This window comes from Molothrus aeneus, chromosome 3 (assembly GCF_037042795.1).
Source record: "Molothrus aeneus isolate 106 chromosome 3, BPBGC_Maene_1.0, whole genome shotgun sequence".
Taxonomy (NCBI): Eukaryota; Metazoa; Chordata; class Aves; order Passeriformes; family Icteridae; genus Molothrus; species Molothrus aeneus.
Window position 1 is genome coordinate 94,956,804 of NC_089648.1, and position 16,865 is coordinate 94,973,668.

At 42.6% G+C, this 16,865-nt stretch overlaps 1 long non-coding RNA gene across 1 annotated transcript in view; it reads left to right on the forward strand.

Moving 5' to 3' along the window:
- The first annotated feature begins 1,556 nt into the window (after positions 1-1,556).
- The window catches only part of LOC136554990 (uncharacterized), a 37,101-nt gene continuing 21,792 nt past the window's right edge, over positions 1,557-16,865 (forward strand). The window contains exons 1-2 of the long non-coding RNA XR_010783405.1: positions 1,557-1,669; positions 8,993-9,104. This is a non-coding gene — a long non-coding RNA (uncharacterized lncRNA). The remainder of the gene's footprint in view (positions 1,670-8,992; positions 9,105-16,865) is intronic.

A 16,865-nucleotide genomic window follows, 5' to 3' on the forward strand; every position in this document is an offset into this window, starting at 1 on the left:
TGAGCTTTTACTGCCAGCACTCATGATCAGCACCAACAACTGCAGACTCCTTGCCATTAGTCACTAAGGATTGAGAGCAAATATGAAAGGAGAACTACAATTAAATAGGTGCAAGGGGAAAGTGGGATAAAACGCAACAGGACTTTACCAAAGGTATGTTTTGTGAAGCAAACCCAGAACCCTCTGTGAGCAGAGGAAGGTTCCTGAATAAAGAGAAGGCAGAAGATTCAGCATGGCCAGACCTCAGTCAGCATTTGGTACATGATTTCACAGAAAGCTGTTACACGTGTTGGTGAGATGCTGGAGGAAGTGGCCATAAGGTGAGACAGGGGAAATTCAGATTAAATAACAGAAAAAGATTTTTCACTATTAGGGTGGTCAGGCGCTGGAATAGCTGCTCAGGGAATGGAGTCTCCATCCTTGGAGGTGCTCAAGAAGCGCCTGGTTGTGCCGCTGGGTGGCTGGGTGGTTGAATGTTAGGGTGTGTGGTTTAGGGTTAGGGTGTGTGGTTGAGGGTTACAGCGGCAGTATCAGGTGGGGACGGCCGGAATGGGTGATCTCAAACTGCGGTAATTCCGTGACAGCCTTGGTGAGACACTGAGACCCCAAGGTGGCGGTTTTCACCTCTGAGTTATCAATACTATTCCTTCTGCTCACTTCTTGGGTATATAATGGAGTTGGTGTTCCCTGCAATCCAAAACTGACGTAAGGACGACTCAAGGGAGGCTTTTGGTCTCCATTATCTCCTCTCTCCGGACCCCAGCTGGGGACGTCACTCAGCTTCTTCTCAAGTGCTTTTTCCCTTCCACCCCTACCGCTTCTCCGAACCAGCCTGCGGGCAGGCAGGCGAGGCAGGACAGGACAGGACAGGCCGTGCCGTGCCGTGCCGAGCCGAGCCGCGGCGTGCCTTGCCGAGCCGTGCCGTGCGGTGCCGAGCCGTGCCGTGCAGTACCAAGCCGTGCGGTGCCGAGCCGTGCCGTGCGGTGCCGAGCCGTGCCGTGCGGTGCCGAGCCGTGCCGTGCAGTACCAAGCCGTGCGGTGCCGAGCCGTGCCGCCGGGGCCCTCAGGGCCGCGCAGCCCAGTCCGAGCCCCGCGTGCTGCCCCCGCCGGCCGCCACGCGCCGCGCGCCGCGCGGGGGAGGCGGGCCCGCTCGCTGCACCGCCCCATTGGCTCCGCGCGGGACTCTCCGCGCGGGTCTCTCCGCGCTCCCCGGCGCCCCATTGGCCGAGGCGCCCCCTGCCCCGAGCCGATTGGCGGAGCGGGCCGGGATCCCCTCCGGCGGGGGGGCGGTGCTGGGGCGGGGGCGGCCGCTCGGTCACCTGCGGCCGGGGCGGCCCCGCTTCGCTCCGCCGGCCCCGCCGGGGCGGCCGCGGCGTCACCGGGAACGGCCGGGAAAAGCCGGAGAGACAAAGAACATGGCGAGGGGAGGAGGAGCTTACGCCGCCTCAACCGCTCCGGGGGCGTACAATGCCCGCCGCGGGGCGGGTTCGCTTCCCTCCGCCCCCTTTCCCCGCCCTTGTGGCCGGGCTGGCGGGGGGCTGGGGCGGAACGGAACGGGACGGGCTGGGCTGAACTGGACTGGATTGGATTGGAGGTGGCCGTCGGGAGCGGGTCCGCTGTCTGCCGCAAGTTTCACTCAGAGTGGGAAAGTTGTGCGGGATCCGTCCAGGTAAGGAGCGGGCGGGGGTCCCGGGACACCTGCGGGCCGGGCCGCGCTCCCGCTCCGCCCGCAGCTCCCGGCGCTCCGGCCGGGGCCGCAGGTGCGGCAGGACGGGCGGCTGTGCCCGGCGGGCCCCGCGGAGCCCGTGGGGCTCAGGCAGCCCCCGACTCTGGAAACTTTTTAGGAACTTGGAGGGTTGTCCGCCCTGGTTGTCTCCCTGTCGGGGGAGAGCCGTCGCCGTGCGCTACCCCGCGGCACCTGGCCCAAAACCTGGCGGGACTGTCAGGGTCGGAGCGGGAGTCTCCGAATAAACTCATCCTAAATGGCGTGGAGTTACAACCCTACCTGTGGAGAGGTGCCGGGACCGCTGTCCTTGTGAATAAAAACTCTCCAACCCATTTTCTCCTGGCGTCTGCACAGAGTGCGGCTCTCTGCTGGTTTTTCTCAACTCTCAAATTATTCTTTAGCTCTGGTCCTGAATAATTATTGCTCATGTCAGAATGATTATGGTACTGTTGAGAGGCCTTGGTCGGGATTTTAATTCTTTTACTTTGTACTTAGATGGAGACTTTGTTGTTTTTTTCCTTTTTTTAAAAAACTTTTAAACGAACTAATGATTTGAGCATCCGGTTTGAGGGGTAACTTAAATGAATCGTACTAAGCGTTCAGCTTTTCGGCGTTTGTTTTAAGATGTCTTGAGCTAGTTAGCAGAAGTTTGAATTTTCAGAAATGTGTAGAGATGAAGAGATAAATCACTGGGCTGCCTAAAGTCATGACTAATGCGTTCATAGTTGATTCAGTTACGGTCCCGTCCCCCCTATCCTCCCCCAGATTCACATCGAGGCAGCTCAATTGCATATCAAAAGCCTTTTCTCATTTTCATTTAGTAAGTTATTAGACTTTCAAACTGTTCTTGCTCCTTCTGACTTTGCTCACACCTCGAACAATTGAAATGAAATTTTGGGGCAAGTGTCTCTGTGTACTTGCTTAGACACAAGTAATGAAGACAGCTTAGTGATAGAAATGCCAGGAGCATAAATAGCCATTATTTTCTATCAAAGGTTAATTAGTTATCATCTTTATATCTGCACATGTAAGTATAAGATGAGTAAAATTTTAAGGTGAAAGTGCACAGAAGCTCTGGAAGGTACTGTTACACATTGCCCCAGCTTAAGAAGAATATCTCTTTAAAATGTGTTGACATTTAATTGACCTTTGAAAGTTCATTCTGTTAATCATACTCAAAGCACTAAAACTATGGTTGACTGATCTGGTGCTCGTACATTCAGCCGTGCTCAGCATATAAATTCTGCAGCATAATTGCTACTTATTGAGTAAGAGTTTCTTTTCTTCTCTGAAAATGAGAAAGTTTTGCTTTGCCTCCGGCTGGGTGCTACGGGTAAAGTTGTGAATCCAAATGCTTTCCTGCCATCAGTTGTTGTGGCGGGTGTGGCCTCCAGCCAGGCAAGAAATTCCTTTGCTGAAACTGTGGTTTTTTCCTTCCTGAGGCCGCACATAGGGCAAGGTAACCTTGAAGGTTACTTCTGTATCTGCTTTGAGTCAAAACACAATAGGTCACTTTGCTTTTTGTGTTTTAAGCTCTTCTATATGCCGGCTGTTTGAATGGAGAAGGCTGAGTTTAAAAAGGTTGATTGCAGAAGATAACTCCCCTCTCCCCCTCAAAAACTTGGGTCTTAAAGTCAAACCTAATATACCCATGTTAATATGCATGCTAACCTTTTATGGCTGTTGTCCATAGCTTTGTTGTAACTCAGACTCATGCAGATACAGGGAATGGATGGATTACTTATGAGCTCACTGTCAAAAGATCTGGGTAAATATTACTTTTTACTGGGTTCACTTTCTGGATAGATTTCCCAATGAGGCTAATAGTTTTTGTGTGTTGAGACCTCTTGTGTCATATAATGAATTTGTAAGTCTGTCTGTTGCCTTGTGAGAAATGAGGGAAATACTAAATGTTAAATGCAGTGTCAGTGATTCCTAATACATCATTAGCTCTTTGCTGTTACTATTGAAAACTAATTAATAGCTCTTAGTCATAAATCTACTTACAAAGTTAGAGACCTGGCATTGCTGTTGTAGTTTTCTAAGCTATTTTGTCAATGCTGCTTTTGTACTAGAATCCCCTTCCCTGAACTGTGAACAGGTGTGATGTTCAAGGTGCATTTGGATGGAGCTGCATAGCTGCCCTGACATTGTGTTGGTAGGAGCTGTTAAAGCCCACAGAGGGAGAGATTGTCATCTGAGCAAGTATTTTTGTCAGGGCTGTGTCCACCAGCACTCAAGTGCTTTGAATACTAAAAAGTGATCCTGTGGTTGAGTTTTGTTTATTTTAGTAGAATAGATACAAGTACCACACGTGATTCATTTTACTGATTCTTTGGAAAGCTGAGTGAAGATAAATGCGCCAAGGGCATGTCTGTACTTTCTGTACAGTTGACAAAAGGAGGAGGAAAAATATCCAGGGTAGCTTAAGGGCTGAAGTGTGCAGATGCCTAACCTGCAGCTGCCCTGATGCCCGTAGCCCAGAGTTGGCACCCACTGTGTCTGTGAGACTTGCAGGAAAAGGCCATGCAAGGTGCCCTCTGTCACCTCAGAGGACATCAGTCAGAGCCTCAGGGACCAGCAGGACATGTAGAGAGAGATCTGCTCTTCAGCTTAGCTTTTATAGAGGCTTAAGTCTTAAGGGTCTAGCTAGGTGAAGGTGTCAATCCATTTGTTATTTGCAGTTGCAAACACTGCCCTGGAATGAGATGCTTGAGCAGGGTCCCCTTTTCTAAAGGGGTCATCTTACTGATTTGTGGGAGTGATTTGAATGTGGTGGCTCTCCTGGGTAACAGAAGCTCCTGGACTGAGCTTCTCCTGTTGAAAGCAGTGGTCACAGCATGGATGGCATCACCACATGGGCACAGGCCTTCAAGTGGGGGAGTGAAAGCCAAGTTTTGAGTTGTGGCTGAGACAGGCCTAGAGGGGGATTTAAACCTGATCTCTTGTCCTAGTGTTTGTATTGTACAGAAAGGTTTCTGATGCAACTGGTGTATTCCCAAACTCCTTATTTTATTCTTGGGATAAAGGACAGATCTGGAAGTTTCACATTATTGCACTTCAGCAGTTGAGGAGTAGCAGGGTGAGCAGGGGATTTGAGAGCCACGTGGTGGTTTGGACGTGCAGTATTAGTTCAGTCAGTGTTATGAAGGCTTCAGTGTTGGTACAAGTACCCACTGGCAGGAAGCTGTGTGCTTGGAGGGTAGTGGCAGCCAAGAACAGATGTTTAAAGTTTTAATAATATCTGAAACTTTATCAGGCACCTAAACCCTCGAGGGTTAAGAGGGAGAGAGTTATGAAGGTGGTGGTTGATGTTCTTTCTATCTGCATTCCTAGATTACTCTGAGGAGGATAATGTGAAGTCAGTCTCTGAAGATTATGGCATTGCGTGAAAGGAATGTAGCGCTGGGCCATAAATTAACAGGAACAGGAAAAGCTCATTCTCGACTCCAGTTTATTAACTCAACCATTTGCATATGTAATCCTTTGCACCAAAAACTTGTACTGTATAAATATATCTTTTACAATAGCAGCCTACCACAGCAAATTGATTTTTCTGCAGGAAAGTTTCCCCTTCTCTTTTATATTGAGATGTGTAGAAAATAAGTTTTATATTATTCTGTAAGACTGCTTCTGTCTATGACACTTCATGTTAAATAAAACACATGATAATATGTTCTTGATCAGTATTAGATCCACAGATGCTTTTCCTCTGTAACCATTTGCAATTTTAGAAGCATGTTTTAGAGTGCATACATAGACAGGTTCGGTTGCATTTTAACATACTCACTGGTCAAGGTGAGCCCAAGCCATCCTAATGTGACATGCCTGACATAATCCCAAGGGGATTAGTTGTTAAGACTTTTGAAAAATAAACTCAGGTCTTGCTTCAGTGTTTTTCCTTAGTGACACATGTTCTAAATTAAAGCTTTTGCAGCAAGTTGATTATAAACTTTCTCTGAGTCTAAGCAACTGAGAGCTGTTCTTGGAGCTGTCAAGATATGTACTCATAGCTCTAATTTTTAGCTGACTACTAAATCTATATTTATCCACCAGGGATTTTCCTCACTATTGACCATCAGAAAAGTGGGGATTTTTTAATAGAAAAAGGTTTCATATATGTCCTGTTTCTTTTTCTGCTCCTTTTCTGTAATCTCTGGGCAGTTATGTCTGCTGTTGGGAGTAAAATGCACCCATACAAGCTGTTTGCATCTGTGGAAAGCTGTGTGGGGGCAACATTTAGAGTAACTCTTTGTGACTTATACTGTAAACTTTGGGGTGAAGGTGAGGAAGAAGGATAATTCTAAGTTCCCAATGCCTGAAGTTAATCATTAGGGGTTTCTTTTCACTTTGTGCCCTCCTCCCACCAGTCATTTCTCTTTCTCAGCTCTATTTCAGCTGTTCCAGAAAGGGTCACTGCCTTCTCCTCTTGCAGAACTTTGTAGTGTGTGCATTCTTTGGCACGTCAGCATTGATTGCTGTACAGTAGTTTTTTGAGCACTTTGGAGCTTCCCCAGTATCATAGCTAGGGCATTTATGCTGGTAAGCCCTCTCTTCTTGTGCTTCACTGGTCAGTCTAATGCTTTCTCCTTGCTTTGTAGGACTGAATTGTGCCTCTCTTTTAACTTGGTGGACTTTTTTTTTTTGTCATGTGCTTATTAGTCTCTTGTAACTTCTGCTTCTGAAAAATTGGGAGGAAAGACCTTTTCACGGTGATGAGGAGAGAGATAACATTAACAAGATTCAGGTTCATGGTCCTGTCAGTATGATGTCAGCATTTTATCTGATAGCTCAGAATGTTTAATTTCAAACTGTGGGAACAAGCAAGTGTTTAACTACAGATGTTCAGCCTCATTCTGTTCCCTCGTTTCATAAGCCTGGTCACACCCAAGAAAAGGGGAGGCTGTTGGAAATCAATGAAGAATGGGACTTGAGTAGGTGTATTGCCCCAGTCGGTATGTGTGCAAAGTTTAGTGCATTTGCTGCACATGAACTCTAGTTTTGTTCTTTAAATGTTGCTGTTATGTTTTTCATGGTGTTCTTAATAAAGTTGCTTTCTGCACACTTTTAGTGGATGTTTTGCTTCATGTAGTACCCAGTAGCTCTCTTTCATCTAGAACTAATTTCTGGTAATGTTCAAGTACCTTTGGGATGAGAGTAATCAATGCATTGCACAACCTTGTGGGTAAGGATGTGTAAGCTAAAGCCTTGCAGACTCCTCTGCAACATCTAGGGCTTGGGCAGTTCACTGTGGAGCAGTGCAGTAGTGTTGTGGTCAGAGTCTGTATTTGTTTTGATCTAGGAGATCTAGGGAGATGAAGGACAAACATTTTAACATGATTGTGCTAATTATTTTGAGAGACTTTATGTCCCAGTTTTGTGGTTTAGTTCTAAATGAGGAAAGGAGGGATGACAAGTAAAAAATGGCCTTCCCTGTGTTGGCAGGGTGTCTGGGATGGGTGCAGCGTCCTACCTATAGGCAAGCAGAAATGATTCCTGCATTAAAAAACTCACCCTGAAATTGGAAATATGAGGGTAAACTTGTGAGATGTGAGTCACTGGGCTGGACTGGAGTTAAAGCCCCTGCTGTACTCTTGAGAAAAGTAGGGGTGTGACTTCAGCACAAATTACATGTCCCAAATAAAGGAAATCAGAAATGTGAGTTAGGAGGCAGTTTGCAAAATACAGGATGAAAGTATTCTAGAATTTCTTGGAGGGTGTTGGGGCAGAATTTTGTGTTTGAACATAGTTCTTGTCAGCCCAACATATGTCTGCTCCTCTGTGCAGGGATCTCAGGTATGTGCTCTAACTGTAATGTGTCCCCTGTGGCAGAGGCTTATCACTCCAGCTGTATTTTGCCTTTAAAATGAACAGTGCAGCTGAATGAGTTGTAAATGCTGTAGGTATTTTGTTCACACTGTTAAAGCTAAGTAAATGTTCTTTGCTAAGCTTGGGATCTGTTACCTTACGCTCCCTTGGACAATGCTTCTTCCATAAAACTATAAGAAGTTACTACTACTGGAGACTGGTTTCTGGTCTAATATATGCTCTTTATTCTTTTGCTAACCCAGTGCATGGTCTTTGTATTTATCTGACATGGGAAGCCACAAAGTGAGTGGCTCTGCACTGGGAGGTGACCCAGCAATGCATAGTTAGGCGCAGTTTCAGGCCGGATGCTGCAGGCTCGTGGAACAGCAGCTGGCACGGCACTTGGCTCTGCCAGCAAGGGGGGAGAAATGCTTTGAACCACCTGGGTGTCGCCCACTTCTGCCAGCTGATACCAAAAGAACAGTCAAACACATTGCATCTTCCTTTTGTGGCTCGTACTTAAAGTTTTACAGGCTTCACAGTGATTCCCTCATGACACTGAAATGGAGAAGAGTAAACAACACTGTACTGTTCACTGATGCTATAGCAGAACATAAATAGTGCTCATACTCCTCTTTAGCCTTCACTTGTTGCTGCAGCTGGTTGGTGGAGATGTGATTATCAAAGGCACCTTTGTTTCAGGTGGCACATCCAGAATGGGTTCAGGTACAGGTGTCAGGAGTGCAAATTGATAAATAATATATTTTGCATATATACATTTCAGTTAATACGTCCCACACTTCTTTTGCTTTTGTTGTGTGCTCGTAACTTAGATTTCAGAACTGTCATGTGTATTCTCCCTCTGCTTTAGGTTGGTATACTTTGGTTTTCCTTATTTTTTTTTTCTATGCTCTTCTCAATCTCTGTTTCTTTGGGTTTTGCCTAATATTGTGGTTCTGTCTTGTGTATCTGTTTGCTCATCCATCTTCAGGAAGTTCTCTATGTCCTTCTTCCTCTAGAATGATTGTGTGAATATATTCTTCTCCATCTTAAAGGCTCTAGGGATTGTGCTTTTCTCAAATCATGTTAAATCTGAGATTGAGTATGTGGTTGGTTTTGGTTGTGTAATCTGTACATTTCTTAATATAATAAATGAGAAGTCATTATGCCTACCTCTGGTGGGAAATTTAAATTCTTCAGTGTTGTTTCTGAATACTTATGCTGCTTAGCAGTTAACCTTTATCTACATGAATTGAGAGACAGCTGCATTCAGCAGTAATGTGTCACTTTAAACACATTCCGGGTTTTAAATGACGGTACCAGAAATGGACACAGTTTTAATAATGGTTGTTAGAAGCTACCTGACTTCTTGCAGACAGTCCTAATAATAAGAACTGTGCAATCTGAACTGCTGAACTTCTGGAATTGCAATAATTTCTGTTCATGTATGTGATACAGATTCCTGGAAATCTGAGGAGCAGACTTTGGCGGACGAAGAATGTAATTCTTCCCAGAGGTGCGGGCATCTCTTATGAAGGGGACTGAAGTAGGATCAGCTGATATCCAAGAAGTAAGTTCTTGGGCTTTTTTTGCCAGATATTTTCCTAATGAGGTGCACTGTAGTATTCATTCACTTGGGTGGATTAGAAGCTGATTAAAGTCTTTAAAGATTAGACATTGAGGAGAGAATTTTGAGAAGAGGCTTAAGAAAACTAGGCACTACATGTTGTTCATGATTTTACCAAGAGCTTTGACATCTCATTCCCAAATGTTTGGCTGTTTTGTGTCTCATTTGGTGCATAATTTCAACTGCTTGTCTGCAACTGCCTTCTTAGTGCAGGGGGAGCCTGCTGCTTCAGGCATTTTAGAGCTCAGATGCAGTTGAGAGAATTGGATTCATCTGCAACAGTTGGAGATACTCATGCTGTATCATAACAGCTGTGAACTTGAGTTCATATAAGTAATGTGTGCTTAATCTTCCTGTGCTGTCAGTGACAGGAAGAGGAGGAATAATATTTTCCCATATTTAATGATAATCTTAAAGTTTTTGACAAGCAAATTTGAAAATGGAAACTATAAAGCAACTTAGGAAATAATTGCCATGAGTGAAACTTCTGCAGATTCTATGTAGCTTTTAATTTGCATTTTCATCTGTTGATATTCCAGTGTTAATCTGATATGATTAAAAACTAATTAAACATGATTAAAAACTAACCTGCCTGAGTTGCCCTATCACCTTGTCTATATGGAAGGCAACAAAAAAGGTACAGGCTCTGTTTTTGAATTCTAGGAGCACTTGGCAAGTTTTGGTTGAGTTGCTTTGTTTGTTTGTTTTTGTAGTTATTTCTTTGTCATCAATAATCCATTCATCTGACTTAGAAATTTCAGGGGAATGAAGGAAAAGCAGTGGAAAGCTTTTCTATTTACAGAACAGTGGTTAAGTGCTACCAGTTTGCCCCTTTCTCCTTCTGGGACATGAGCTATAAATTCATGAAGGCATTGAAATGTTCAAATGTTGTTCCTTTTGTCTGGCCTGTATTTTACCTGTTCAGGTATATTTCACCTTATCAAGATCAGCATGTATCAAGTCCTGTTGATTGCTATTTGAGTCTTGAGCACTTTCTTACTAAACACCTCTGTAAGAATACTTTACAAATTAAATATCAGACTGGTAAAGACAACTCATTGCCTTCTCCTGCATAACAGTCCATACTGTGTGTCTCACAGTTTTAGGCTGACCTTCTTTTGACTTTGATACAGGTGTAATCTGTACACAATCTGTAATTGTGTTTTTAAAATGGAAAGGTAGCCATATATGGAGTAAGATTGCATATGGTGGCTGATACAGTTTACTTAATCTAATTAATTCCATTTTATAGCCTTCTTACATTTTCCCCCTTTAAGGTGTGGATATTAGGCCAGTATATTTACAAATGAAATGATAATTTTAGTGTGATGAGTAGATGTAATTAGGCTGAAATAATTCCATTCTGCAATCAGTATTTTGCATTTGAGGGTTTTTTGTTTTGGGTTTTTTCTTTTTTTAATTTAGTTTTGTTTTGATTTTTGTTACTATTTATGCATATTGTTTTATATGGTGATTTAATTGTATTTCTTAGCTGGCTTTTGATAAGTAAGATGGAACTGGTTAAGAGAGGAATTCTTTTCCTTTCTTTCCAACATATTGTTATAGTAAATATGTTTTCTCCTGTTCTTCAGTAGATCTCACACAGAAAAGGCCATTACCTCCTGATATTGCCAACTTTGTGTAAGACTGGGGACTTTACTGAGAGTTTCATAGCTTGTTATGATTGCTCTCCTAAGGAGAGGGTGAGTGGATCCTGTGGCTCTGATGTGGTATATAGATGCCATGTGCTAGGAATTCCTGGAATGTAGAGTTGTGCAGCACTGATAAAGTTTGCTTTGTTTCCTTAGTGACTTGACCCATTGAGAAAATGTGATTGCCCAGGAAGCTTTAGTAGCTCAAAGTTTATACTGAATAAAGGGAAAGCCCTAGCATAATTCTGCTTGTTTTCACCTGCTGCCTGAAAGAGTAATTTTCTTAACCTTAGTATAGAAAATATAAGCCTGAGTTTTGAAAGTGATTTATAGAGATCCTTCACACTTATCAGTTTGAGTAAATATGCCACAGACTTCTGTGTTCCAACTTCAGTCTTTTCATAACTTACTCAGTTTACAGTGTGGTAATTTCTTTTGGGGATAAAAAAGTTTCAAGGAAAAACACCTTCTAATTAGAGTGATATAATCACACTGCTTGCCTGCTGTGGTTTCATATGACTTCAGAAAAATAGTTGAGTGATTAATCTTTAATTTTCCCCATCATTAACTTAATAAGGAAATGGGAGATAGAACAAAAAACAAACAGCAGAACTGTACAACTGAGATGCTGTTAGGCCAAATCTTTTTGGCTTTTTCATTTGGTGAGAAATGCCATTCTGCCAACTCCATGTGAAGTGTAGCAGCAACTGGTTAGCTCAGATAATTTGTGGGAATCTTTAACTTTATTGAAGCCTTAGGAGAGCTTGCTATACAACTTCTTCCTTCTTCCCCACTGTCCCCTGTGGGCTGGGTGGGGGTTTTTTTCCATGGTTTTATTTATAAGCAAATATTGTATAAGTTAACTTCTAATATTGTATAATTACCTTGCACCAACTTTTCTGAGGGGAAGGAAGCCATCCCAGACACTTTAGTGAAATAATACCCTTAGGAAGGGTTTGATTCTATTTTTGTGCCAGTTACTATCTTTAGTTTCTGTGCTGATAAGTGAACTTTGTTGTAGAGTCATGCGGTTTTTATATGAATGTGACAGGATTGGTCAAGTCTCTTGGAGAACAAAAACAAACACAACAGGGGAAGAAAGTTGCTCTTTTTGTACATCTTTATTTAATTCTTACTGGGTATAAAACTGGCAGCATAATATTAGAAGTGTAATGCTTGAATAGAAAATATGCCTGGCTGTTTGCAAATGTTCCTCTGGAAGTTATACTTGATTTCATTAGTAAATACTATAAACATAGTCCGGTGTACATCTGCAGGCAGCAGCACAGCAACAGAAGTTGTAGTAGATCTTAACTAACCTGCTTGGAGGCTTCTGCATGTTAATAATATAAAATAAACAGCCAAGGAATGTGTATTGCTGTTGACAGTGAGCGACTGTAAACATCCTCGACTGGAAGCTGTGAAGCAGCAGATGGGGCTTTCAGTCGGATGTTTGCAGCTGCCAACTGCCACAGACGTCAAGAAATGTTTGACACCTAAAACATAGCTGTCTGTTTAAAACTCTTATTTCATCTATCACAAGCATACGAATTAGGCCAGGCTTTTCTACATACTGCTTCATCTATCTTCTGATGTATCTGTCTTAATATCTATAAATCATCCCATCTCTGTTAGGAAGAATCAAAAATGGAATCAGGTTTTATTTTTAACTGCAGACTCAGTTCTAAGTTTTCAGAGTTGCTTGTTTGTACAGATTGCTTGCCTTTGATTTTACACTCCGTTAGAAAGTTTTCACAAGATTTCACATCTTTATCATCTTTCTGATGGTTCATTTAGAATTTGAAATGCTAAGCCTTGTAGGAAATAATCACTTAAAGGACTTCTGGAAACTAGAAATTCACCAGTAAACAAAACTGGGGGGATGGGGGGGAGGGGAAGTATTATAAATTTAATTTTCCTGGAGGAAGCCCAACTCTGAAAAATTATAGGGAGGTCAGGGAGATTTCATGTGTCTGGGTTTACTTCTGATGTATCTTAGCATCTCAGCTGTCTGAGGTTCTGTGATCTTCCCCTTCACCCTCCCTTGCAAGAAAAAAAAAATAGGAGGAAGTGCTAAAAGTTGATTCATACTTTTCATACTTTTCTAGAAGTCAATTGAGGCAGTTTCAAGATTCCAGTCCTGCCAATTAATTATATGTGTGGGCGAACCCTGTTGCTAAAATAACGACCATAAGAGATAGAGATCAATTTATATGATTGGTACATACTTAAGGGTGATTGCTATCATGCCAGAAAAAGAGCAGTGAGGTTGTAGCACATAACTAATTAAAGCTGATAATAAAAGGATTAGTAAATTCTTTCTTGAGAGAACCTAGAGAAGATATGCATCTGCTTGGTACATGTGTTAAATATCGATGGTTTTGGTAAAGTGAGTTGTGTTGTTAATTGGTTTTGGTTTTGGTAAAGTGAGTTGTGTTGTTAATTAGTTTTTTCTTATTGTCAGTATCCTTTTTTCTCAAATATGTTTGTGTGCATGTTTGTATAAAAGTATGAGAGGACATAATCTAAACATTTCTCTGTCCCTTTACATTTCACATAAGATACAGATACCCTAAGACTTCCTGGACTTCATGACTTTTTTTGTAAAGGAGTTACTGTCCTGGTCAGAGTTCTTACAAAACATTATTGTCATATAGGTAGGTAAAACAGTATCTGCAATGTCAAAACCCCCATATTTTATATTGGAGAAACTTCACTGATCTGTTTGGCAAATAGCATTCAGTGAAGATTTGTATACTTGTGAGGTTCAAATTATATTGTATTTCAGTAATGCTTGAAGGTCCTCTTAGGATTAGCACTGGGACATCATCTTGCCCATTTCTTCTTCATAGTAAGGTATGAGGTCTCCCAAAAAGGATTTACAGTCTGATTCAAGACTGTAAGACCAGTGGCATCAAAGTGGAATTTAGATGATGTGGGCAGAGGTCACATGGGAAGATGGGAGGAGGAGGGCAGAGAGATGGACATTTTTAGTGACTTTGGGTTGCTTGCTGATTAAAATGTAGGAAGACAGAAGATGTATCTTCTTAGCCATTTATTTATTTGGCTGTAAATATCTTGAAAGATGGTGGTTTAGTTGGATAGTATATGGATTTGAAATTAGGACAGACACTGATGAAGCTGTGATTTTAGGTTGAGGATTTTTTTTCTCTGCAGATGAAGCAGGCGAAATGGGCAGAGGTTTCCAAAAGCCTTTTCTTGCAGATCTAAGTGACACTGAAAAGCTTGTAGTGAACTCCGAAAAAGAAAATTCAACAAATACAGCATTTGACTTAAAATAATTGCAAATTTAATTCAGGGCCAAGTTAGTTGCTCAGGGTATGACTTACATGGGTTGTAGAAGTAGCTGAATTTTTGGAATTTATGGCAGAAGAAACATGGGAATTACGGGCAACAGTCAAGTTACATTTGTGAATGATGGAGGTGGGTGTTGCTGCTGACAAAGTAGAACAGTAATGAACAGAGTTGTGGTTTAACAAATAACAAGTACTTAGAGGAGTCTTTCTGAGCTTAAAACTGGCTTTATTGAAAACCATGAGAAGTTTCTAAGTGAACTTGTAATGAAATTTATGAGACTTGGATGCACTTGAGAAATGCCATCTAGGCAGAGGATTCTTGACATAATTGCCTCATCTGGAAAGCTTCACAATAGTTTTGAAGAGGATTCAGCAATAGGAAAAGACTTGCATAGGCAGAGTATTTAATATCAAAAGCATTAAGTACCTCCTGTGAAGATTTACATATTGATAATATTTGTGCTTTGGCAGGAAATTCTTTCAATACCCATTCTATTACTCTTCTTCCTGAATTACGTACCGTCTCAAAGTTCAGCATGTTTCCTCTTGGAAAATGTAGTAGTATGGTGGGACTGTTTTCTTCAGCCTCTCTAATCACACTACATGCACATGAGTTTTCTTCATAAAAAGCAGCTTCAGACATGTAACCTGCTCTTCTGCCAACTACCTCTTAAAAACTGCTAGGGCTAAACTTCAGAGGAATTTATGGTGGTTTGACCCTGTCTGGATGCCAGGCACCCATGAAAGCCACTGTATCACTGCCTTCCACCCCTGGACAGGGAAACAAAACAAAAGGTTCATGAGTTGAAATAAGGATAGAAAGAAATCACTCACCAAATATTGTCATGGGCAAAACAGAGTTGACTTGGGGATATTAATTGAATTTATTACCATTCAAAATTAGAGCAGAATAATGAGAAGTAAAACAAAGCTTAAAGGCACCTTTTCCCCACTCCTCCATCCTTCCCAGAGTCTACCTCCTCCCCTACAGTGGCAAAGGGAGATGGAGAATGGTGGCTATGATCAGTTCATCACAGGTTGTTCCTGATGGTGCTCAGGGAGAGTCTTTCCCCTGCTCAAGCGTGGGATCCCTCCCATGGGAGACAGTTCTCCAGGAACTTCTCCAGTGTTAATCCTTCCCATGCACTTAAGTTCTGCTCCAGCATGGGTCACTCTTCCACAGGGTGCAGTCCTTCAGGCACAGCCTGATCCAGCATGGATCCCCCACAGGGTCACAAGTTTTACCAGGAAACCTGCTCCAGGATGGACTCCTCTCTCCATGGGTCTGTGGGTCCTTACCAGGAGCCTACTCCGGCACAGACTTCCAGCAGGGTCACACTATCTTTTGGGCTTCCACCTGCTCAGGTGTGAGTCTGCTCCATGGGCTGCAGGTGAATCTCTGCATCCCCACAGAGCGCAGGGGAATCTCTGCTCCAGTGCCAGGAGCACCTCCTCCCTCTCCTTCTCCACTGACCTTGGTGTTTGCATAGTGTTCCTCTCACATATTCTCACTCATCTCTTCTTTGAGCCAAATTATTTTTTCACAATAATTTCTTTTCCTTCTTAAATATGTTATCATGGAGCACTACTACCTTCTCAGACTGGCTTGGTCTTGGCCAGCAGCAGGTCTGGCCGTCATTGGCCTTGCCACTTTCCCAGCCACACGGGGAAAGTGTCTGGCAGCTTCTCACAAAAGGCACTCTTTTAGTCTCCACTGCTACCAAAACCTGGCCATGCAAACCCAATACAAGAGTGTTAGAGCAGTGGCTCTTATTTTCTGTCTGAAATAGCAGCTGGCTGCTAGCTTTGTCTTACTTAAATATTGGTGTATGTTGTCTTACCTGGTATTTGTTGAAGTCACCGTCTCACTGAGGAGGCAGAGTGTTGTTTTCAGGCCCTGGCTTTCAGATTTGTATAGGTCAAGTCAAGCCCTCTTCACACATCTACGGAATTAACAAGGTATTCTTAAAAAGCTTCTTCACTCCCCAGCCCTGTTTGAAAGAGAAGAGCAGGTCTTGTCTGAGGGGTCTTGGTTTTGACTCTGCAGAAGTTGTGTCTGCCAACCAGGAAGGAGGGAAGTAAAAGAGGAAAATCAACCAGTGCTATTTACATCTGCATGCTGTTTAGGGAGATTTTTAAAATGACAGGGCAGCTGTTGGAAACAGCCCAACCCATCTGCCTACATATGCACATGTTATGAAGAAAATACAGGTGATGATGTGAATGGGAAGCTTTCAGTACTGAGCTGCTGTTCCTACTCAAGCTGCACTCAAAGCTGTATATTGTTCAGATGTGGGCTTTAACTCTTTGCTTGAAAAGTGAGTGTTTAATCAACCTGTTTCTTGAAAAGTTCTCTTTGTTAATTATATGTGAAATAGGCATTAAACAATGTGCTTGTGTTGTTTAGAAACAGAATAAAGATTAACTAATCCTGTATCACTGAAAAAATCTGATTTAGGATGATTTGGTTATTTTGAGTTGAAGTGAATTGAGTTGAATTTGGCATATAACTTTTTTCCCTTTAAGCAGTAATTTACAGATCAAGATGCATGAACAGATTTTTTTTTCCTATTGTCATATACAGGCTCTTTTGTTTTTTTCCTAAAGCTTCAAATAGTTATTATGAAACAAATAAATGAACAAAAGATATGGGAAGGAAGCCACGTGCCATGCACACAGGAAGCACACAGTGACATAGTGTTTTTCCAGATGATAGCTTGAGGCATCTTTTTAGC